Genomic DNA, 25,937 nt, shown 5'->3' with positions numbered 1-25,937 from the left:
CTGAGGTACTGTACACATGTTCATTGATTTATTTCATAGGGAACGGTTATTGTTGAGCACTTGTAAAAGGTCACAGATACCAGCATTTGGAAGTTTGCCCAGGTTCTTTTAAATAACCCGAGGGACACAGGGTTTTGTGATTTCTGAAGCCTTTTTTGGGAAGAGACAGGAATAGTGGTGCAGTTTCAGTTTAACAGTTTACAGTATTTTCATTTTCATTGAAAGAAAGGCAGCAACACTTCCTCTGGGCTAAAATCAAATGAAATAGTTCTTCATAAATATATATTGCCAAATTCTTCTGCACAGCAGCATTCTTATTTTCCTCGTGTAGTGAAACAAATGCATCTTTAAGAAGTCTAGAGTTTGCAGCTGGGGCTGTTCTTCTAACATTATTTTCACTTTTCCAGTAAAGATGATGAATCTGTTTTATAGCATTTTTCTGCTGAATGAAACACACATAAATAGATATATGAGGCAGGGAGGGCAGAAAGTGTATGCCCTGTACATGCTAATCTGTGCTTCTACCATTATTTAAAAATAGAGTACAGTTCTTATATATGTAATGTTTCTCTGTGACACCCACTATATTAAGCCTATTTAATTTTCCATCCTCAAGATCTTTTCCTCTATTTTGCCAAACTGGTTACTTGGGCAAGTCAGTGTTAAAATAAAGACCATGGAAAGGAGCATCTTTTAAGCACTTCGGTTGCAGATTTATCTTGAAGATGTTCGCTTTTGCATTGTGTAGTTCTTCTCCAAATATATATGCATAGGCAATGCTTAATGCAGTGGGAGAAAAGAGCTGAGAATGTGCAATACCCTCTTTCAGGGTGGTATTTGCTTATTTATTCCTAGGTATGCTAGTAAAGCCTATGAATTTTTTTTTAGTGATAAGATGCTGTCTTGGAACAACTTACAGTGAATAAATAAGGTGGCCTAATTTAATTTTTTGTTTTGCTGCACACTATGACTTTGCCTTAATAGAGCTAATAGGATTTTGGCACAAAACCAAAGGAGGGAGGGAGAGGGAGATGAGCTGCAGAGAGAACTGCTGCCTTTCTTTACTCTAAAGTGATGTCAGGTCTATCAGCCTTCTCTTTAGTCCTCCCTGACAGGGCTCCAGGCATTTCTCTATACATGAATGTGTCTCATGCATTCATGAGCCTCTTTGACACCACAGCCTCTTTTGTTAAGAGCTAGATCACTGCTCTACCCTTCTCTCAGCTGCCATATGGTGCAGTGGAAACAGGCTTACAAAGAGAGGGTGAGACAGAGAGAAGAAAGAAGTCAGACTACAGCAGATGAAATTGATTTATTTTCAGAGCTAAAGGGGCAAGTGAGTAAGACGGAGGGGGGGGCGGGCGGGCGGAGGGAAGGGGGATGTCTTGGAATATAAAATCTTCCACAGAGCAGGCAACCAGGCTGTTCATATGACAGCCGTGCTGTGCTTGTTCTCCAAACACAGTACTTGAAAATAAGCATACACATTTTTGTTATCTTAGTAATGCTATCTGAAAATGACTTGTAGCCCCAGTGGCTTGACAGTGGACTCTGGCGACTTCATTTCATTCTGTAATTTTTTTAAAAAAAGAACAAAATCTATGTGGTTGCCATATGTGTATAATTGTCAAGTATCCATCTGACAACTTTAGGAGTTTCCAGGAAATATCTGTCTCTAACATTAATTTTAAAGGGATATGCCAGTAGAAACGTCAGGGTCTGTCCTCAGTTACACCAGTGTAAATCCACTAAAGTCTGCCGAGTTACTTTAGATTTACACAGGTGTAAGTGAGAGAAAATTTGGTCCGAAATATTGTAAACCAACAAATGTCTTTGTCAATGGTACTAAGAACACCTGATTAAAACTGAACATTTTAAAAAGCTAATTTACTTCTCAGTATTTCTGCTCTTTGTTCCTTTTTGCACTTCATTCAGGTTGGACAATGGAAAATAAATGAAAACAAAAAGTTAGCTTCACTTTTGCCTACAATCAATTTTACTTTCAGGCTTTCAGAGCTACAAACAATGCAGGGGAATACATATTTGTTTAAAAGCCAATACAGTTCCTGGGGAATTAATTTTGGACTAAGTTAAACTTTAAACTTGGTTCACGTGTGACAATGTAGGTCAGTGACAGTTGATGCTGATTGTGGTTTAGCAGCAGGTGTAGAGAAGGAGAAACTGTTCAGCACTATTGTGGAAAACATATTATTAGTGCTGATTGAAAAGTGGAATTTCTGTCCCATGGGAAATTCTTATATTTGGAAATTTGTTTTCATCCTGAATTGAGACAAAGTGTCAAAATATCAATTTTTTTCATGGGAAGGAATGTTAAAAAAATCTATTTGGGAACAATTAAATGTTTTGTTTCAGCTTGTCTTGATGGTAACCTGTGTCCCTCTGACCTAATACAGTGTTACATGGGAATTGTAGTTCAGGAATTTCAAGCCCTCATTGTTCTCTGTGACCTGGGTCCTCTGGCTGGGCTACATCTCCCATAACACACCATGGTCATGTGACTCCCATAAGCCACCGCTCTGGTTCTACCAGATTGTTGTGGTGTTTTGCTTCAGGTCAACCTGTTGGGGACAAACATTGGAAAAGTCAACAAAATCTAAAATTTTCCTTTTTGATGAAAAATTCCTGACCTAGCTCTAATTACTATGCACTGTAAATGGCCTCCTGTGTGCAGCCTATAACAGCATGGGTAAACCCTGCAGACTTTAACCACTCTTTCTGAAATGGTGCTGAACACAGTCTATTGTTTTAACATGGAAGTGATTCTTCTCCTTTAAGTTTAAGGACAAGCATGGTGGGCTTAAAGGAGAGGGGAGAAACGGACAGTAATTAAAAAAAAAATGAAATATAACCACTGCAGCTGCTACTAGGGAAGGAGAGGGACCTGGAATTTGGTACTGGTCTTGGGGACTAGAGGGCTGTATCACACCCAGTTATCTGAGGTAGGATCAGGTCTTCAGCCCTGCTCGCAGCTACATTTCTGAGCTATCAGCTGGTACTGTTAATAGCAGGGAACGGAGCCCTCTTTCCCTGCTCCTTGCACAGTGTGGTCTGGGTGCTTTGTAGCCAACGTGCAGCAGCCCCAGACTGGGAGGTCACCTTTAGTATTTGGCCTGCACAGTAAAGCCACAGTTTCACACTGGACCATGTAGCTCCAATGAGCTCTGTATCACACTGTGCAATGAAACAGGATGTGCCCCTAACTTCTTCCAATAGCCAGAGCAGACTAAGCAATGCCAGTCTTGTTTCTTTTGGCTCAGTTTCAAAAAGACTTTTGAACAAGAGGCAGCAAAGCTTGTTTTAAGTCAGTGATTGTGTTACACATAATCCTCATGGAAAGCATGTGCATGGGATCATGTTTCCCCATTTATGCACGTGTCAGCCCTTAAGAAAAATAGAATGAGATGAATAAAACCACATCAGCTCAGCTAATTTGAGATTTTTCCATTGAGTCATTCAAGTTTTGTATCTTAAATTATCTGAATAGTCACATCTAATCTTTTTACAAAAACAAAACAAAACAAAAAAACCCACAAAAGAAAGGTTGTGCATTTCTGGAGGTGGCACCAGAGTTACTGTTTGAAAGCAGATAATTTTCCCCTGACCTATTGTTTTATAGTTTTCTTTTTTGCCTTTGTCCTGTCTCCCCAAACTAGTGATGAGCCACATTGTAAAATGAAGAGCCATTGCAATTACCAGTCCCTTTACTACTTGATGCTTGTTTCTGACTAGAAGAAAATAACCTTTGGTTAAATTCTGACCCTGAATTACAAATAATTGTTATACATCTGCACTTCTTATGCAGAATTTGCCCTTAGTTAATGGTAATTACAATAAAAAGCCAATACAAGTCTATGGCAAAAGAACAGGAAGTTGGTTAATGTTTCTCTCATTTTTTTAAATATTATTTTCACTCTCTGCTTTTGGGATTTGAGCTGGAAGTGTAAGTACCAAATACTGCACGACAGTCTGTTCATGTAATATTTTAAAGACAGAGGAATGAGGATGTAAAGGAAATTCACTAAGAAAACCTGTTCTCTCAAAAATTCCTGCTCAATTACTAGTCCAACAGATCTTTAATTATGCTTCAGATAAGCATCCAAACATGACTGTGATGTGATTAATTCAATGCTAGTGTCAGCAGAGTTCTTTATTTTTAGATTAATTATTTTTAACTTTTTAAAAACTTTTTAAAACATAGCCATGATCTTAATCCTGCTGAACATTCTGGCCATGATTCAACAAGGTTTAAAATTAAACATATGTTTTAAGACTTTAGCTCAGTGGTGGGCAACCTAACCCTAACCCGTGCCGCTTCCCATTGGTTGGGAACAGCGAACTGAGGCCACTGGGAGCTGCGGGCAGCCATGCAAATGTCAACAAATGGTCTGGCAGCCTGACAGCAGATTACCTTGATGGGCCATGTGCAGCCCGCAGGCCGCAGGTTGCCCACCACTACTTTAGTTGGATTGAGGCCAGAGTGCTCAACACCTTGCAGGATGTTGAGTAAACAGGTTGCACAGTATCATATTGTTTACAATATACAAACACTAATGTATTGAAATGTTTCAAAAAGGGACAACACAATGTTTTCTACAATCTGATTTTCATGGTGACACAGAATATAATAGAGACAAGAAAACAAATTCCACTTCGTTTCGGGGTCTTCTCTGGGTATTTTGTAGTGATTACCCCAATATTATATTTTGGGGACCATCCAGTAAAAGTCACTGGACTCTAGTACAATAAGACTTTCCCAGAGGAGAAGGCAGCTATATTTCCAACCCCCAAAAAGGCAGCTGGAGCAAAAAACATTCTCACTCTTGATCCAGCCACCTGCCAACTGAAAGTGGAACAGTTGCTCCCAATAAAGTTTAGTGTGTGGTTGTCTTAGGAATCCCTCCTTGCTAACCTTTCCAAATCAATGGTAATTGTATGTGTTGAGGGAGGTGAGTTTGCTTCACACTTTAAAGGAGGTGGTGTTTGGTGAAGATGTTTTGTATGGTACTGGAAAGGGTAGGCTGTGTTAGCTACATCAGCCCAGATTCACTGAGCTTGGAGGGGAATTAGACTAATGTTTGTGGTTCCACGAGACCATTGAATCTATCTTGATTTTCAGAGGATTCCAATTTTTAGGAAATCCTTTTACACAGCTTTGGCAGATACATGCTCAGACATCTTAATTCATGTCCTCATGTAGTTTAGCAATAATATAATGCCAACATATGTTACTGCAATAATTTATCCTTCAGATTGTCTTGGCAGTGTGTAAAATCCTGAAGACATGACCATATCATATGGGTCTTGACTTTGTGGCTAAAAGCCCTATTGAGTTCAGTAGGAGCAGGCTTAGGTACATAGTAATCTGTGACCTTTGGCTAAAACTTCTTTTGTGGAAAGGTGCACTTTTTGAAGTTTGGATTAAATGTTATTTGTAGTACACCATATAGTAACTAATCTATGAACAAGTTTTGTTCAACTGAAATAACTACTAATTAAAATCTAGTGTAGATCATAGGTATAGGCCTGTTTTATATTTTGACCATCCTGTCAGTCTGAGTGTGGCCCAGTACACTATAACTTAAGGCAGTGGTTCCCAAACTTGTTCTGCTGCTTGTGTAGGGAAAACCCCATGCGGGCTGGGCTGGTTTGTTTACCTGCCGTGTCTGCAGGTTCAGCCGATCGCGGCTCCCAGTGGCCGCAGTTTGCTGCTCCAGGCCAATGGGAGCTGCTGGAAGTGACAGCCAGTACGTCCCTCGGCCGCGCCACTTCCAGCAGCTCCCGTTGGCCTGGAGCAGCTCCCATTGGCATGGAGCAGCAAATCGGCCGAACCTGCATATGTGGCAGGTAAACAAACTGTCCCGGCCTGCCAGGGGCTTTCCCTGCACCAGCGGTGGGACAAGTTTGGGAACTTCTGACTTATGGAAAGGGTGATTCACTGCCATGAAGGGCTGAGTTGTTGCTAATTTATCAGAGAAGCCTTCAAAGGCTGTGACTAGCAATACCTGAACAAAGTCTATTTAAAAAGACATTTGTTGGGAAGAATCAAGTTGGTTTTACAGTACTCTGAAGATTTTATGGCACTGTTTAGGGAGAGTGCCTAATGCTATATGTTGTCGTCATCCTCTGATCTGAATTAAGGTGGCAAGATCTCAGGCAATATCTGTGTATTGTTGAGTAAGCTAAGCAGTCATGTCCTTGGAGACAGATTTGAAGGAATATGTGCCAGAGTCTGACTCTGGTTAATCACATGGTCAATACTGAATGTCTCTTTAGATTTCATACACGGAATTTCCAATAAGAGTATATTGCCAACTGCCATCTTGAAGGAAAGACAGCAGTTTGTTAAACCAAGACTTTAGGAATTTGATTGTGCAGAAAAGTCAGTGGAAACTAAGCATCTAAATTAAATCAGCAGGTGTAACTTTTAAAAATTAATGTGTGCTACATTGGTTGCCAGAGGATTGCTAGAGAATCAAACCTGTAGCATCCTTTTAGACTTATTTACATATGAATGGCTATTTACAGAGCTTCTGCCCTGAGGGCCTTGTAACTTAAGTTTAGTTACTAAGCCCTGGTCTACACTAGGAGTTGAGGTCAAATTTAGCAGCGTTAAATCGATTTAACCCTGCACCCGTCCACATGACGAAGCCCTTTTTTTTTTACTTAAAGGGCTCTTAAAATCTATTTCCTTACTCCACCCCCAACAAGGGGATTAGCGCTGAAATTGGCCTTGCCGGGTCGAATTTGGGGTACTGTGGATGCAATTAGACAATATTGGCCTCCGGGAGCTATCCCTGAGCTCCATTGTGACCGCTCTGGACAGCACTCTCAACTCAGCTGCACTGGCCAGGTAGACAGGAAAAGGCCCGCAAACTTTTGAATTTCATTTCCTGTTTGGCCAGCATGGCAAGCTGCAGGTGAGTGCAGAGCTCATCAGCAGAGGTGACCATGATGGAGTCTCAGAATCGCAAAAGACCTCCAGCATGGACCAAACGGGAGGTACAGGATCTGATCGCTGTATGGGGAGAGGAATCCGTGCTATCAGAACTCCGTTCCAGTTTTCAAAATGCTAAAACATTTGTCAAAATCTCACAGGGCATGAAGGACAGAGGCCATAACAGGGACCCAAAGCAGTGACATGTGAAACTTAAGGAGCTGAGGCAAGCCTACCAGAAAACCAGAGAGGCAAATGGCCGCTCCGGGTCAGAGCCCCAAACATGCTGCTTCTATGATCATCTGCATGCCATTTTAGGGGGTTCAGCCATCACTACCCTAACCGTGTTGTTTGACTCCTTCAATGGAGATGGAGGCAACACGGAAGCAGGTTTTGGGAATGAGGAAGATGATGATGATGAGGTAGATAGCTCACAGCAAGCAAGCGGAGAAACTAGTTTTCCTGACAGCCAGGAACTGTTTCTCATCCTGGACCTGGAGCCAGTACCCCCCGAACCCACCCAAGGCTGCCCCCTGGACCCGCCAGGTGGAGAAGGGACCTCTGGTGAGTGTACCTTTTTAAATAGTATACATGGTTTAAAAGCAAGCATGTTTAATGATTAATTTGTCCTGGTATTCGCGGCCAGTACAGCTACTGGAAAAGTCTGTTAATGTGTCTGGGGATGGAGTGGAAATCCTCCAGGGACATCTCCATAAAGCTCTCCTGGATGTACTCCCAAAGCCTTTGCAAAAGGAGCCTTATTCTGTCCACCATGGTAGGACACTTTACCACTCCAGGCCAGTAGCACGTAGTCGGGAATTATTGTAAAACAAAGCATTGCAGTGTATGTTTGCTGGCATTCAAACAACATCCGTTCTTTATCTCTCTGTGTTATCCTCAGGAGAGTGATATCATTCATGGTCACCTGGTTGAAATAGGGTGCTTTTCTTAAGGGGACATTCAGAGGTGCCCGTTCCTGCTGGGCTGTTTGCCTGTGGCTGAACAGAAATGTTCCCCGCTGTTAGCCAAGGAAAGGGGGGAGGAGTGAGGGGCTAGCCACATGGTGGAGGGAGGCAAAATGTGACCTTGTAACGAAAGCACATGTGCTATGTATGTAATGTTAACAGCAAGGTTTACCGTGAAAGAGTGTACCCATTGTTCTATAAAATGTGTCTTTTTAAATACCACTGTCCCTTTTTTTTTCTCCACCAGCTGCATGTGTTTCACAAGGATCACAGGATCTTCTCCTTCCTAGAGGCTAGCGAAGATTAGAAGGCGAAAAGAACGCATTTGCAATGAAATGTTCTCTGAGCTCATGCTGTCCTCCCACACTGACAGAGCACAGACGAATGCGTGGAGGCAGACAATGTCAGAGTGCAGGAAAGCACAAAATGAACGGGAGGAGAGGCAGCGGGCTGAAGAGAGTAAGTGGTGGGCTGAAGAGAGGGCTGAAGCTGAAAGGTGGCGGTAGCGTGATGAGAGGAGGCAGGATTCAATGCTGAGGCTGCTGGAGGATCAAACTAGTATGCTCCAGCGTATGGTTGAGCTGCAGGAAAGGCAGCAGGAGTACAGACCACCGCTACAGCCCCTGTGTAACCAACCGCCCTCCTCCCCAAGTTCCATAGCCTCCTCACCCAGACGCCCAAGAATGCGGTGGGGGGGCCTCTGGCCACCCAGCCACTCCACCCCAGGGGATTGCCCAAGCAACAGAAGGCTGGCATTCAATAAGTTTTAAAGATTTAAACTTTTAAAGTGCTATGTGGCCTTGTCCTTACCTCCTCCACCACCCCTCCCAGTGCTTCCCTCCTCCACCACCCCTCCCGGGCTACCTTGGCAGTTATCCCCCTATTTGTGTGATGAATTAATAAAGAATGCATGATTGTGAAGCAACAATGACTTTATTGCCTCTGCAAGTGGTTATCAAAGGGAGAAGGGGAGGGTGGTTAGCTTACAGGGAAGTAGAGTGAACCAAGGGGGTGGGGTTCATCAAGGAGAAACAAACAGAACTGTCACACCGTAGCCTGGCCAGTCATGAAACTGGTTTTCAAAGCTTCTCTGATGCGCACCGTGCCCTCCTGTACTCTTCTAACCGCCCTGGTGTCTGGCTGCGTGTAACCAGCGGCCAGGTGATTTGCCTCAACCTCCCACCCTGCCATAAACGTCTCCCCCTTACTCTCACAGATATTGTGGAGTGCACAGCAAGCAGTAATAACAGTGGGAATATTGGTTTCGCTGAGGTCTAACCAAGTCAGTAAACTGCACCAGGGTGCTTTTAAATGTCCAAATGCACATTCTACCACCATTCTACACTTGCTCAGCCTGTAGTTGAACAGTTCCTGACTACTGTCCAGGCTGCCTGTGTACAGCTTCATGAGCCATGGCATTAAGGGGTAGGCTGGGTCCCCAAGGATACATATAGGCATTTCAACGTCCCCAACAGTTATTTTCTGGTCTGGGAATAAAGTCCCTTCCTGCAGCTTTTGAAACAGACCAGAGTTCCTGAAGATGCGAGCGTCATGTACCTTTCCCGGCCATCCCACGTTGATGTTGGTGAAACGTCCCTTGTGATCCACCAGTGCTTGCAGCACTATTGAAAAGTACCCCTTGCGGTTTATGTACTTGCCGGCTTGGTGCTCCGGTGCCAAGATAGGGATATGGGTTCCGTCTGTGGCCCCACCACAGTTACGGAATCCCATTGCAGCAAAGCCATCCACTATGACCTGCACATTTCCCAGGGTCATTACCCTTGATATCAGCAGATCTTTGATTGTGTTGGCTATTTGCATCACAGCAGCCCCCACAGTAGATTTGCCCACTCCAAATTGATTCCCGACTGACGGGTAGCTGTCTGGCATTGCAAGCTTCCACAGGGCTATTGCCACTCGCTTCTCAACTGTGAGGGCTGCTCTCATCTTGGTATTCTTGCACCTCAGGGCAGGGGAAAGCAAGTCACAAAGTTTTTCATGAAAGTGCCCTTACGCATACGAAAGTTTCGCAGCTACTGGGAATCGTCCCAGACCTGCAACACTATGCGGTCCCACCAGTCTGTGCTTGTTTCCCGAGCCCAGAATCAGCATTCCACTGCACTAACCTGCCCCATTAGCACCATGATGCCCATATTGCCAGGGCCCGTGCTTTGAGAGAAGTCTGTATCCATGTCCTCATCACTCTCGTCACCGCGCTGACGTCGCCTACTCGCCTGGTTTCGCTTTGCCAGGTTCTGGTGCTGCATATACCGCTGGATAATGCGCGTGGTGTTTAATGTGCTCTTAATTGCCAAAGTAATCTGAGCGGGATCCATGCTTGCTGTGGTATGGCGTCTGCACAGAAAAAAGGTGTGGAATGATTGTCTGCCGTTGCTCTGACGGAGGGAGGGGCGACTGACGACATGGCTTACAGGGTTGGCTTACAGGGAATTAAAATCAACAAAGGAGGTGGCTTTACATCAAGGAGAAACAAAAAAAACTGTCACACAGACTGCCCGCTCAAGGATTGAACTCAAAATCCTGGGTTTAGCAGGCCAATGCTCAACCTACTGAGCTATCCCTCCCCCCAGTATTTCAGGCAGGACTGAATCTCCATTAAACTTTTCAAGGTGCCCCTGACAGACCTCACCGAAATGATTGTCGGCCATTGATTTCACAGAGGGAGGGAGGGGGGAGGAAATGAATACAAAACAAATCTGGTGTATTTCTTGTTTTGACCCACTCCATCTATCTTTTACAAGTTTGGCTGGCAGCAGACGGTGCAATAGGACTGCTAGCCATCCTCATCTCCTGCCTACCATAAGATGGTGCAATAGGACTGCCAGCAGGATTAAAGAGAATGACCTGGTCGAGTCACTCCTAATTTAGTCCCTGCGCCCATGACTGCCCATGCCCTTACTGAGGCGGCCAGGAGCACCTTGGACATGATGATGATGGTTATCAGACCTATTGCACCGTCTGCTGCCACAAGGCAATGGGTTGCTGCTGTGTAGCAATGCAGTACCGCGTCTGCCAGCACCCGGGAGACGTACGGTGACAGTCAGCTGAGCGGGCTTCATGCTTGCCGTGGTATGGCGTCTGCACAGGTAACTCAGGAAAAAAGGCGCGAAACGATTGTCTGCCATTGCTTTCATGGAGGGAAGGAAAGAGGGAGGGCCTGACAACATGTACCCAGAACCACCCGCGACAATGTTTTTGCCCCTTTAGGCATTGGGATCTCAACCCAGAATTCCAATGGGCAGCGGAGACTGCGGGAACTGTGGGATAGCTACCCACAGTGCAACGCTCCGGAAGTCGACGCTTGCCACGGTACTGTGGAAGCACTCCACTGAGTTAATGCACTTAATGCACTTAGAGCATTTGGGGGGGGGGGGCACACAATTGACTATATAAAAACGATTTCTAAAAAACCGACTTCTATAAATTCGACCTAATTTCGTAGTGTAGACATACCCTTAGGTGAGTGATGACTATAAAAATAGGGACCAGGAGAAGGGAGGAAGGGATTATGCTAATAAGATCATGTGGTTGCATTGATAAATAAAGCATACCTCTTATAGGCTACAAACTCTTATGTTTTGTATTAGCCAGTGAAGCACCTGGGTGAGACATCAATGCAAGAACTATGTTTAGCACGATGAAGGGCCACAATTTCAAAGCAATTTAACACCTGAAGTGGAAGTAATTCTTTGAAATGACCTTTCAGTTATCATTACACTATACCACACTATAGCTGGGCTTCCTTTAGGATGAGATCCCCTTAAACAACTACTTTTAATCAAACATTTCTCACACCACATGCTGAAAACTAAGGGATTTCTTCCCCATCTAGTGACCTGTATGCCTTGTTCCCAGAAGTACTTGCTAACAATCAAAGACATGTCTGGTACCCCTGGTGATGTTAACCTTCAATAACCCAACCCAATGTATGAGCTTTGAAATTCTTTAAATCTCCTTCTGCACTTTACTGTTGTATTTAAATATCATCTACCATCTGCCTGATTTGCAAAGGATGCCACTTTTAAAATCATATTTATTCTGATTGAGGATTCAGGGAGAGGCAGAAGAGGAGTATAAGGGGGCAATATCATCTAAGCATATTGTTCTCACTCATAAAATCAAATCTTTTGGAGAAATCCAAAAGGGGTGAACCTGCTACAAATGTCATATACATATTGCGACATATAGCTACGTGAAAAAATTATGCTGTATGTACAACTTTGGAAGGCATATATTCTGTTAATAAAACAGTGGAGTCCTACTGGTGAAGATTTTAAAAATAGTTATCATGGGTTAGGCACTTGAGTCCATATTTAGATACCTACTCTGGCGGGTGGGGTAGGGGTGTAAATTGGGAAACTGCTTCATGAGTCTACCCAATTTAGGCTGAATCATTATTCACCTTTTCGTTATACAATTTCAGACAGAATTTATTGTCACTTACAGTATCTGAACATATATTTATGCCATACATTAATAATAGACAAAACAGAATAAGTAAATGGGCCCAAGTTACTGCATTCCAGGACAGTGGGAAGTTCTTCCCCTTCCAAGATGGTCATTGCCTCCTCTGATCTCCTGGTCTGATCCTTTAATCCCATCCCTCAATTTCTCGTCTGGTGTTTCTCCAATTTGAGCCTTGTTCACTTGAGTCTTTTTATATATTTCCACATTCCAGGTTAGTTAACCTTTCTCCAATCAGCTTTAGCAGATTAGACATTTTCTTAAAGCTATACATTACACATGTGCAAGCTCAGTTTATCTAACTGTGCTTTTTTTAATTTTTGCTGTTTATGCGTGTTTCATGTCATATGCTTGTGTACCACCCTGCTACTGGGTTTTCCCAGTAAAAGACTTCTTCTGGTTACAGGTCTGTGTGTTTCTACCTTGAAACTTCCAACACAACATGTTACCTTTCTTGTGTCAGCAATAACATCATTTTAAGCAGACGAGCAATTCTATGTAAAAGAAGAATGGCAAACCCACACTTATGCCAGCAAAGTCTTGGCTAAATGTTACCTCACCTAAACTCATTCACTATTCATAATTACATATTATATATAAATTACATATAAATATAGCTATCACAGTTTTTACCTTTACCATTTAACAATTCTGCATTTTTATGTTTCAATATAATATTCAATATGTATATATTATATATCAGACTCCCTTAACTCTCTCCCTTCCCCCAGCATATACTTGAAAACAATGATTCTTTAATGTTAACTTTTCTTATCTTCTTTAAATATGGGTTTTCAAAGGCCTTTTTCATTCAAGTCTACTTTTGTTGGTGAATCATTACAAAGAAAACTTCATTAGAAATTTTCCTGTGAGTGCATTTTCAGGGGTGTCTCAATTTTTGGGCCTTGATATTTAGTTGCTTTTAGTGACACCCCAATACTCCTAAATATAAAAAATGGCCTGAACATAGAGAAGCTTTTATAAGATATAAAAATGTATAAAAACTTACATTCCTTCAATGTATGACAATTTGGCAGCAGCTTTATAGCATGAAACACCTAGTTTTGATTGTGTAACAGTCTGCCATAGGGGAGGGAAACTAGGGGTTGTACATCATAAAAATTGTTTACCCCAGTGGGTGCTGCTGGGTGCTCAGCACTTTGAAAAATCAGACTGCTTGTTTAGAGACCTAAATATGGATTTACAAGCCCAATTTTAGGCACCCTTTTGTATAATTGTGGACACAATTCTGACAAGGACTATCTGCAATGAACCAATGTAATAATTTCAAGTGCAATTAAAAGGAAAACTTTGTTTCTTGTTTAGGAATAGTGCTGAATGCATATAATAGAACATACATGACTGTGAATAAGCATTTTGGGAAGAAAAAAAAGTCTGAAATGCTTTTGATGCCAAATGTCCCAATCTTAATATATCGTTTGTCTAATTACGTTCCATCCAGTTTTATTAGTCAGCTTGCTCTGTGCATCACATAGCACTGGTTTCTCTCTAGCTGAAAGTATATTTTGCTCAGCAGCCACATTTTATCTGCTAAGGATTTCTATTTTTCTGTGAGACTGTAGATGGTGGTTCTTTCAGCTGTAGGCCCTGATTCTCCCTTATACATGCTTAACCTTAAGCACAAGCAGTTCAATTCAACCCCAAGTTAAGCTCAGGTCAGTGGTACAGAGCTCTGCAGCATTGATACAGCTGATATTTCAGTCCATAAACAAACACAAAATCAAGTAGTAGACCCAGTATTTGCATTAATAGCTAAAAAATTTGAACACCCCCCCCACACACACACACACACTTCATTATTGAACACAGTGTAATCGTCTCACCCAACCGTAGAACAGCAACACATTTACTTGCCCCAGCACAAGAACATATTGTGTTCCACATAAATAGAATAGAATAGAAAAGCTGTGGCTAATGAGAAGCAGGATATTACCCTGTTGGTCACTTCTATGGGGCCGTATGCCTTTTAATGTTAAAACTGGCTCATGCAGCAATGTAATTCACCCAAGTAAGCAAACACTGAACCACCCACCTTCCTGTCCCTGACTCTTCCTCCCGCATCTCTCAAAGGAATTTTGGAGAGAAAAAAGACTTACATTTACTAGAACTTAGCTTCTGGCAAGAAACACTATGAGGAATTCATTTCCTGGCCCATAATTTACATGTCCAGTTCTCTCTCCCTCTTCCCCCACCCTCCCCCACCTTCCTCATCCAAGCTGTCTTATATCTGTAGCATTCAGCACAGTTTCCTGCCTTATGTTTGCCTTCAATTTTCATATCCATGGGAATGGAATCTGTGCCTCAGTATCAGGCTCTTATCCCTCCTGCTGCTGCCACCACCTTAGACTTAGGCCAGAGATACCAGACTTAATTAAATGATGCTGAAGCATCAAACAAATGGCAGCTATTACATTCTAGAAGAGTCAGTCCAAGAAATCTCTTCCTGTCCTTTTCTTTTCTTGGTTTTTTTTGTGTGTGTGTTAACTAGTGCCTTACAAGAGAAATTCATTTTAAATTTTAAACATTTAACTTAAAGATTAGGGTTTGATTTACTCTGGGGAAGACTTGGGGTGAGTGGGGGAGGGAAGAGAGCAAAATGGTTATGTCCCTCTCTCTCATTCAGAGGGCTGTCTGTTTTACTATCTTTGCTGCTGCTCTGGGCAGCTCTGCTACTTTGATCTTCTTAGAAATAGGCTCATTACAAAATCCACCTCACTGAGTAACACTTCAAAGAGACGGATTCTCTTTGTTGGGTTCTATTGTTGGGGTGGAGGAATTGGAAATTGCAAGGCATAACAATAAATAAAACAATAAATAAAATGTATGCTTACCTACATGAGTAAACCCCAGATTTCCAGTGTGGCTTGTGATCTGTACCTTATCATGCGTTTTCCTGAATAAAGAAGTAGGAAGAAATATTTGATTGGAATGTATATGTCTCTTGCTAGTTTGAAGACAACAGTCCAGTGGTATGATAGCTCTTGATTTTGAGTCTATTAGTGTGATATTTTCCACAATCCAATTGAGTTTAAATTTCCTTTTTCTTAAAATAAATAGTTGTTTGTCTTACTTTATGTTTACATGGGAAATTAGGCTGTGTAATTATTGATTGACTCACCTTAAAGTGTTTGGAGGCTTTGACATGTACCCTATATTTCAGATATTTTTTCATCCTGCACAATTAGGAGTGATATTTCCTTAGACTAAATTTCCCTGTTTAACATGCAGGACTTCTGCTTTTTGCTTGGGTTAGAAACACCACAAGAAAGGTCGGTCTTCCTGCATTTCAGAAGTTTTGCTTCTAATTCTTGTCTAAACTAGGAAATCAGAACAGAAGCACATTAAAATGATTAATATTAGTAAGGGCTGGCAAGGAGAGACTGGAGGGAGGAGAATGCAAGTTGCACTTTTTCAAACCTTGTGAGGGTTCAGTCCATATTGTACCTGAACGACTTCACTTATCCCTAGCACTAAAGAGCCAATACATTCTTATAACATTACATTGACTTGCTTCTGTGATACAATAATCCAACAGGTTTTTTGAAGTTGTAAACATTACATTATTTATTTTATAAAATGTCATTTGGAAATACCATCAACATATTAGTGTTATATTAACATGCAGTACGTATGGGTTACCCAGAGGGCTTCTAAACAACCTCAGATTAAAAGGCGACAAAACAATCATGAAAGTGAGCTCTCCCAGATGTTCAAGGGTTGCATGCCTGCTATTGCTCCCCTCTGGGGAGTGCAGTTTATTCATCTGGTCAGCTCCACCAGGCAGTGCATAGTAGGAGCAGCGGCAAAGCCAAGGCTCTATCTACTGTCTGCCAGTGCCTGCTCCCTGTACCCCAAGTAAGTAACAAACAAGCTATCTCTGTGTTCCTCTGCATGGAGGAGCTGCAATTCTGCCTGGATTTTAGGAGAGCTGTGCAGGGGGAAAAGGCAACTCCATAGACCCTCCTCACCCACCTGGCTCTGAATAATTGAATGCGAGGAGAAGGTGGAATTGTTGTACACTCAGAACTTAACTGGTCACAAAGTCCAGTGTGAGAATACAAGTATGTAGCTCAAAATGCTTACTTTCTGAACAAATTAATATGCACTGCATTTCGTATTGCAGATACACGTACAAATTATTTTAAAATGCTGCAACATAATTTTTAGAGCATGTTACAAAACATTTTCATAATGGAGTAAAACACTGTTACCTTTAGTCAAACACAAATTATTGGGCTCAGTAATGGGTGGCATTTAATGGCCTGAGATATACAGGAGGTTAAACTGGATGATCTCTTGGTCCTGTCTGGCCTTAAACTCTATGAACTATTGTTACTGGACCCATCTCTAAAGCCTATTATAACTGCAGCTGTTTGAAACTTTGCCATTTCAGCCATGATGGCAAAACCTATGGAATGTCACATCACCTCTTGGGACAAGCAAGCCCACACCACCTGCCCACTGGATGCCACCCGCTATTTCCCAACATAGCTGGTCTCCCCTTGTGTTCAAGGCTCAGTTACAGCAACAGTGTAAGGGCCTGTCAAGGTTCCTTTCCCACTCTGAACTCTAGGGTACAGATGTGGGGACCTGCATGAAAGACCCCCTAAGCTTATTCTTACCAGCTTAGGTTAAAATATTCCCCAACGTACAAACTTTGCCTTGGCCTTGAACAGTATACTGCTACCACCATGCATTTTAAACAAAGAACAGGAAAAGAGACCACTTGGAGATGTCTTCTCCCAAAATATCCCCCCCAAGCCTTACACCCCGTTTCCTGGGGAAGGCTGGATAATAATCCTCACCAACTGGTACAGGTGAACACAGACCCAAACTCTTGGATCTTAAGAACAAGGAAAAGTCAGTCAGGTTCTTAAAAGAAGAATTTTAATCAAAGAAAAGTTAAAAGAATCACCTGTGTAAAATCAGGATGGTAAATATCTTACAGGGTAATGACAGGTTTCAGAGTAGCAGCCGTGTTAGTCTATATCTGCAAAAAGAAAAGGAGTACTTGTGGCACCTTAGAAACTAACAAATTTATTTGAGCATAAGCTTTCATGAGCTACAGTTCACTTCATTGGATGCATGCAGTGGAAAATACAGTGGGGATATTTTATATACACAGAGAACATGAAACAATGGGTGTTACCATACACACTGTAAGGAGAGTGATCAGGTAAGGTGAGCTATTACCAGCAGGAGAGAGAGAGAGAAAAAAAACACCTGATAATCAAGGTGATAATCAAGGTGGCCATTTCTAGCAGTTGACAAGAACATGTGAGGAAGAGTAAGGGGGGGGTGGGAATAAACATGGGGGAAATAGTTTTACTTTGTGTAATGACACATCCACTCCCAGTCTTTATTCAAGCATAATGTAATAATGTCCAGTTTGCAAATTAATTCCAATTCAGCAGTCTCTCGTTGGAGTCTGTCTTTGAAGTTTTTTTGTTGAAGAATTGCGACTTTTAGGTCTTTAATCGAGTGACCAGAGAGATTGAAGTGTTCTCCAACTGGTTTTGAATGTTATAATTCTTGACGTCTGATTTGTGTCCATTTATTCTTTTACGTAGAGACTGTCCAGTTTGGCCAATGTACATGGCAGAGGGGCATTGCTGGCACTTGAAGGCATATATCACATTGGTAGATGTGCAGGTGAACGAGCCTCTGATAGTGTGGCTGATGTGATTAGGCCCTATGATGGTGTCCCCTGAATAGATATGTGGGCACAGTTGGCAACGGGTTTTGTTGCAAGGATAGGTTCCTGGGTTAGTGTTTTTGTTGTGTGGTGTGTGGTTGCTGGTGAGTATTTGCTTCAGGTTGGGGGCTGTCTGTAAGCAAGGACTGGCCTGTCTCCCAAGATCTGTGAGAGTGATGGGTCATCCTTCAGGGTAGGCTGTAGATCCTTGATGACACCATCCTAGCCACTATGGATGTAAAAGTCCTCTACACCAACATTCCACACAAAGATGGACTACAAGCCTTCAGGAACAGTATCCCCGATAATGTCACAGCAAACCTGGTGGCTGAACTGTGTGACTTTGTCCTCACCCATAACTATTTCACATTTGGGGACAATGTATACCTTCAAATCAGCGGCACTGCTATGGGTACCCACATGGCCCCACATTATGCCAACATTTTTATGGCTGACTTAGAACAACGCTTCTTCAGCTCTCATCCCCTAATGCACCTACTCTACTTGTGCTACATTGATGACATCTTCATCATCTGGACCCATGGAAAAGAAGCCCTTGAGGAATTCCACCATGATTTCAACAATTTCCATCCCACCATCAACCTCAGCCTAGACCAATCTACATAAGCAGTCCATTTCCTGGACACTACTGTGCTAATAAGCGATGGTCACATAAACACCACCCTATACTGGAAACCTCCTGACTGCTATACTTACCTACATGCCTCCAGCTTTCATCCAGACCACACCACACGATCCATTGTCTACAGCCAAGCTCTTTGATACAACCGCATTTGCTCCAACACCTCAGACAGAGACAAACACCTACAAGATCTCTATCAAGCATTCTTACAACTACAATACCCACCTGCTGAAGTGAAGAAACAGAGTGACAGAGCCAGAAGAATACCCAAAATTTACCTACTACAGGACAGGCCCAACAAAGAAAATAACAGAACGCCACTAGCCATCACCTTCAGCCCCCAACTAAAACTTCTCCAGCATATCATCAAGGATCTCCAACCTATCCTGAAGGACGACCCATCACTCTCTCAGATCTTGGGAGACAGGCCAGTCCTTGCTTACAGACAGCCCGCCAGCCTGAAGCAAAGCAACCTGATCACTCTCATTACAGTGTGTATAGTAACACCCATTGTTTCATGTTCTCTGTGTATATAAAATCTCCCCACTGTATTTTCCACTGCATGCATCCGATGAAGTGAACTGTAGCTCACAAAAGCTTATGCTCAAATAAATTTGTTAGTCTCTAAGGTGCCACAAGTACTCCTTTTCTTTTTACAGGGAAATGAGATTCAAAACATAGAGAATCCCTCTAGGCAAAGCCTTAAGTTACAAAAAGGCACAAAAACAGGAATACACATTCTCTCCAGCACAACATATTTTACAAGCCATTAAACAAAAGAAAATCTAATGCATTTTCTAGCTAGGTTACTTACTAACTTTACAGGAGTAGTAAGGCTTGCATTCCTGATCTGTTCCTGGAAAAAGCATCACACAGACAGACCAAACCCTTTGCCCCCCCACACCTCCAGATTTGAAAGAATCTTGTCCCCTCATTGGCCATTTTGGGGCAGGTGCCAGCGGGGTTACCTTAGCTTCTTAACCCTTTACAGGTGAAAGGATTTTGCCTCTGGCCAGGAGGGATTTTATAGCACTGTATACAGAAAGGTGGTTACCCTTCCCTTTATATTTATGACAGGGCCCTTCCATGTTTCCACCATTGTGGCCTCACCCCCTCACTTGGAACAGTGATTGTTGGGCCCACTTCCCCTCCCAGAGAGGCAGGGATGGCTGCAGGAAGATCTTCCAGTACTTGTATCAGCTGTTGTGATATATCTACTGGGATGGGTAGGCTTCCTGCACTCTTCCTTTCCTGCCACATAGAGGGTGAAATAATCCTGGCCCCACTTAAGTCAATGGGAGTTTTGTACTTGACTTAATTGGGGCCAGGATTTCACCCAGAATCCATTTCTAGGGTGATTTTTGTGGGGGGACCCCACCGCTACCAGTCCCACAGCAGGGAGTCTTGGTATTAGCACATTGTTAAGGTGTATGAAACAATTAACACCGTTAATAGCTGTTGTTTCAGGATGTCTGCATGCTAAGGCAGATTTCACTGCTTTGATTACATTCATTTAACATTTTCAAACTTTTCCTAACAACCATGAAGTTTAGAAATTTTGTTTTGAAATGAAAGCCGAGATTTTGATGTAATCATGTGACTTCACGAGCTAAGGCTGCAGGTACAAGCCTATAGTAGCTATACCATAACCTGACCCTGCTTATTTTAAATTGTCTTCTAGTGAGATGCCTTGTGGCTTACTATTTCTCTGACAGTTTCAAAGAACAATAATCTGGTCCACTCCCCATCTCTGTCCTGAGAATATGGGGGCTGGCGATTTTCAGATCATCTTGTGAGCAGATGTCTTTCTCAGAACCCTTCCCACATAAACTTATATAGTGGAACTAGATAGATTCTTCTGGCTCCACTGTAACTTACCTGTAAGGACGAAGTAATTTATATTATTAATTTATTGCATATGAACTGATGAAATATTTTCCCTTACTTTTTATTGCTGTTATAATTTTCAGAAGTTCAACTTCCTGATGAAATTTCATCAAAATGTAGAATTTTGAAAAAAATTAGGAAAAATTAGTTGAAATTTTAAGTGCTAATGCAATCATTCTTACTAGAGATGAACAAAATAGTCATAACTAATCATTTGACACATTTAATCACATATTGTCCACCAACATGTACAATTCTTGAATTCAGAATTATTGTTTTATTTCTTCAGTAAGTAGTGCTGATCTCTTGAACTGCTAAGAATATAAATAAATGTACAATTTGCAACACATTTCATACATAAATATTTTATAATAGGGGTTCATGACTAATTCATGTATCATAACTTATCAACACAGTGTCTATTTGATTGTGAAATCAGCAATATGTGCTGGACTGGTTAGTTTCATAAGTGTCTACTATGGGAACACAAAAAGCATCTTGTGACCTAGATAATTAACCCATACTGTGAAAATTTTGAATTTCACTTTTACAAATGAATTCATTTTCAATGAATTAGCTTAACTAAAATTTTGTTTTGAGTGAATTTTCACTGCAGTATAGCTTCTGCCCTTAAATGTTTGTGGAAGTAAAAGTGAAACGATCACAGCCATGGTTGAAATGAAGTTTGCTTTTTAATGTCAACAAAGTTTTCTCATTATTCGATCATCTCTACATACATATCTGCTAATGTCAGTGAGAGGACTAATACATCTGCAAAGTATGCGCTGAGAAATGCAAAGTGTTTCTGTGCAGTACAGTATGTGGCTTGATAAATTGGTGCAGTCACATATAATAATCATATATAAAAAAACAAAAAAACAAAGAAAATTCAGAATGTACCCAACTGATACCTGGATCCATGAATTCTATGCATTTGAGGAGCATAGGATAGATAACGAGCCGTTAACCAATTTAGATGTGGCAAATTTGTGTGTTTATAGCACCTCTGGATAAAGTAGATATTCACAAAATGATTAAGGATCAAGTTAGGTTTTTGTCTGATGAGATGTGCTCCTCTCTGGCTGGTCCTTCTGCTGCTAAGGCCTGGCCTATACCAGGAATTTACTTCCGTGTAGTTACATCTCTCAGGAGCTGAAAAATCTACACCCTGAGAGACAAAGCTACCAACCCTTAGTGTAAACCAGTGCTAGGTCAACCAAAGAATTCTTCTGCTGACCTAGCTACTGCCTCTTGGGGAGGTGGATTACCTACACGGACGGGAAAAGCCCTTCTGTCGGCATAAGTAGCGGCTACACTGAAGCATTACAGTGCTACAGCTGCAGCTGTGAAGCTGCACCACTGCAGTGTTTTAAGTGTAGACAAGTCCTAAGATCTTTTTGTTTCTCTGACAGCTGAGAGGTCAACAGATCAGCCAGTGTGTCAGTTTCCAGGCAAAAAATAGGAAAGTTTCCCTCTGTAAACTGGAAAATGTGGTGGCAAAGTTCTGCGATTAACCCCGTGGTCAGAGAGACAAAGGCAGCAGTGTACAATGCAGGTATATTGAGTTTACCCTCTTCTCATTTAGGGATTGTAGAGTTTAGTTTGTTTACCCACTTTTTTTTTTAACTACATACTGGATTAAGTTTCAGAGTAACAGCCGTGTTAGTCTGTATTTGCAAAAAGAAAAGGAATACTTGTGGCATCTTAGAGACTAACCAATTTATTTGAGCATGAGCTTTCGTGAGCTACAGCTCACTTCATCGGATGCATACTGTGGAAATTGCAGAAGACATTATATACACAGACACCATGAAACAATACCTCCTCCCACCCCACTCTCCTGCTGGTAATAGCTTATCTAAAGTGATCATCAAGTTGGGCCATTTAAGGCAACCAGTGTAGTGACCAGATTGAAATACGCAACTGAGTAGGTGAAATTCACAAGGCAGGGTTATTTCAGATAAAAATGACAAACTGTTCATATCCAAAGAGATCTATTTTTGATGTATTGGCATCTATACTGGAAAACTATCATTACAAGCCACAGATCTGTTTCCCAATCCTCCTCTTAAACTATTGAAAAGAGCCATGGGGAGAGCATAAAGGTTTGGTTCAAAAACTGATGAAAACTGACTCATTTTAATATAAATGTGATCTACAAAATGGATTTTAGAGAAACTGTGGCGAAAAGCCTCATGTTTTCCACTAATGTTCTGTAACTGATCTTTCGTGACAGCAGACAGGCATAATAGAATGAGGGTTTTCAATGCACTGGAGATATGTTTCCAAAACAAACAAACAATCAAAAAAAAATCACAAAACACACAATGTGCATAAGAAAGAGCCATAATCTTATACAGCAAAATCAATCCTCTGTTTTTCTGTCAATGCAGTCTCCAAGACTGTTGAGCAGCTACACAGCATACTGTATCACCCCACATGTAATACAGTTTTAGACCTGATCTACACACATTGTGTGTACCAGTTTAATGAAAGGTATGATTTTATACCAATTTAGTGAAACAAGTGCAACTTTGTGTGTGGACCCTTTTACATTGGTTTCAGCTGGTTCAATTGGCTTTGCTTGTCTCAGAAAATTTACATCATCATGATACATGCCAAAGGGATGTATCCTCCTAGCAGATTGAGCACCACGTGCATGGATCCCTGGCAAGGTCCCTACGATGGTCTGGCTACATATTTGGTTTATATCTGTCCCTGGTGATTTTATTATGCCACCAAGGCTTTTGGTGACCACATGATTCCTTGCAGCATTCCTTGATACACCCACTTTGGAATTTGTTGGCCTTCCTTCCTAATAATATATATGTACCAAGAAAGCTACTGAAAGCAAACCAGTGCTAATGAAGGCAGTTGCTGAATTCAGCTTTGAATAATCTCATTTTGATCTTGTCCTACCATTTCATATGGAGCAGCTGAGGAAGACGAAGAATCAAAAATGTCAGTCTGGTGTTCTTCATCTTTCCTCAGCACCCTCATTTTGCTGCTATACAACAGAGTTGGTATTACCAGACTTCTATAGATCCACAGCTTTATAGCAAAATTGACATCATGACTCGTGACATCCCCGCAGAGGCCACTGAATCTCCCCAAACATGGCAGCGGCTGTTGACACATGAATGTCCACATCTTTCAAGCATCCTCCAGCACTTTCTCTGACACTTCCCAAGTATTTGACAGTTACCACCTGATCAATGTCCCATCTAGACTGGCTAATACTGAGTTGGTTGTAATTTGGAGCAAGAGGCTGCTTGGTGATAATGGCCAGGACTTACTTTTATCTGGATTAATAACCAGACAAACGTATGCTGCTTCTTGCTCAACCACTTTAGCTGTGGCTCTTCACCAAAATGAGCCAACACTACAACATTATCAGTGTACTAAAAACATCATCAACAGGTGCCTCCTCAAGCTTATCCATCAACCAATCAATGCAGATATTTGAACAACAATGGTAACAGATCTGAGCCTTACTAAAACTTCTATGGAGATTGGAAACCATGCTGTGTATCTGCCATTGACTGAAATGAAGCTTTCGTTCCATTATCAAACTCTTCTATCAATGACAATACTTACCCAGAGATGTAGAGTGGCCTCATCAGATCCCACAAATGTGCTTGATGCACTTAAGGACCTGAAGAAAGTTATTAAAAAGTGCTGTGCATGGCTTCTTAAATTCAGCAAACTTCTAAAAAATATATCTCAAAGTAAAGATCTAGTTGAGAGTGGAATGACCAGGTCTACAGCTGTACTTATAGTATCCTGGCCTTTGCTGTGAAGTGATTCACAGATTCGAGACATTAACATTGAAGCAAAGACTTTCCCTGGGTCTGAGAACAGTGTAACACTTCTGTAGTTGCTACACTCAGCCTTATCATCTTTTCTGAACAAAGATAGAATAACATCATTCTTTCAGTCATTGGCAAAGTTGTTAGTAAACTTACAGTCACTGTCTACACTGATCTAATTTTTAATCAATATAAGATGTTCACGAAACGGTTTGCTTGGATTTAACTACACTCATTTTTAACCCAATTTAAGTAAAACCTGTGAGATGTTTGGAAACAAGTCTTTAGTGGAAAAGTCTAGATTGGAAAAATGTAGGTGCCTTTAAAGTGAGGGGTTTTGAGGCTCAGGGAGGCAACTTTGGGATAAAATCATGACTGCCTACCAAGTAGAAACAGTGTCAATCATATTTGGGGCCTAACCTACGAAAGGCAAATGATCATTTCCTGGAAAGGTTTCAAGTAACAGTTATACTCAGTGGGGCCAACTGTGGGGACCAGTCAAACCTGTTTGTTTGTTTGTCTTTCTTTCTTTCTTTCTTTCTTTCTTTCTTTCTTTCTTTCTTTCTTTCTTTCTTTCTTTCTTTCTTTCTTTCTCTGGGTGCTATAATAATGATTATTCTTGGGGTTAGGTGGTGTTTCCCATCTTTTCCCAGATTATAGAAGGTAAGTGTTACATAACAGAACACTTTTCAGCCGCTGTTTTTGTTAATTTTTTGCAGACAATATGAACAGCATTAGTTAGTACAACAGTGTTACCTGAAATGGTTTTCAACAGGCAATTCCGCAAACATTTGCAGGAAAGAGTAAATTTAATTATGTTAAAGGCTCTTTGAATGTCCATTTCTCCCCAGGAATAATGGCTATGAAAGTGATGCTCCCAGAAATTAGTTCCCAGTATTGGCTCTCCCCAGTGGGCTATCTGGCAACATTCCCTCCCATCAATACCACCTTATAGGTGATAACCTCTGAGTATAGAGGGCATAATCAAGTGGATCAGGTAACTCATTTCAATCCTATAGCACAATATAATGTTTCATATACTGTCTTTACCCTTAGATGGAACTGGGATCCTCCATTCACATTTTATATTCATTTATGCCCATTTGCTAAGTAATTCTTTTCTTCATCTTTCTTTCTTCTGACACAATAATCCTGCTGACATTTTACTGTAGTTAATGAAAAACTGTTCTGCCTTTTAGTTGTTCGCTCTTCCTTTCCTAGCACTGAGGCAATGGGTGCTAGTTTACTTTGTAAAACTTGAAAATGTTCTTTTATTCTTCTCTCGTGATGAATACACGTATATTAACAGGGCTCAAACCAAGAGGAATAATGACAGCCTTATAAACATGATTACTAGCTAAGTGACAAGTGCAGACACCCTCCTGAATATATCACCCGGGTATTATTTTCAGCTCAGAACCTGGAAGCAATTTCCATATTTTATAGACAAAAACATGACACCTAAGTCTATGAGAGA

At 41.5% G+C, this 25,937-nt stretch overlaps 2 long non-coding RNA genes across 2 annotated transcripts in view; one reads left to right on the top strand and one right to left on the bottom strand.

The window, feature by feature from the left end:
* Window positions 1–14,606, bottom strand: part of LOC141986415 (uncharacterized) — a 52,348-nt gene extending 37,742 nt beyond the window's left edge. Inside the window, exon 1 of the long non-coding RNA XR_012639276.1 lies at window positions 14,523–14,606. This is a non-coding gene — a long non-coding RNA (uncharacterized LOC141986415). The remainder of the gene's footprint in view (window positions 1–14,522) is intronic.
* Window positions 1,058–8,817, top strand: LOC141986414 (uncharacterized). The gene is made up of 3 exons (XR_012639275.1): window positions 1,058–1,336; window positions 7,117–7,519; window positions 8,168–8,817. It is a non-coding gene; the product is annotated as an uncharacterized LOC141986414 (long non-coding RNA).
* Window positions 14,607–25,937: the final 11,331 nt, after the last annotated feature.

Source organism: Natator depressus, chromosome 4 (assembly GCF_965152275.1).
Source record: "Natator depressus isolate rNatDep1 chromosome 4, rNatDep2.hap1, whole genome shotgun sequence".
Taxonomy (NCBI): domain Eukaryota; kingdom Metazoa; phylum Chordata; order Testudines; family Cheloniidae; genus Natator; species Natator depressus.
Note: the sequence above shows the minus strand (reverse complement) of the source record. Positions and strands in the feature narration are given on the sequence as shown.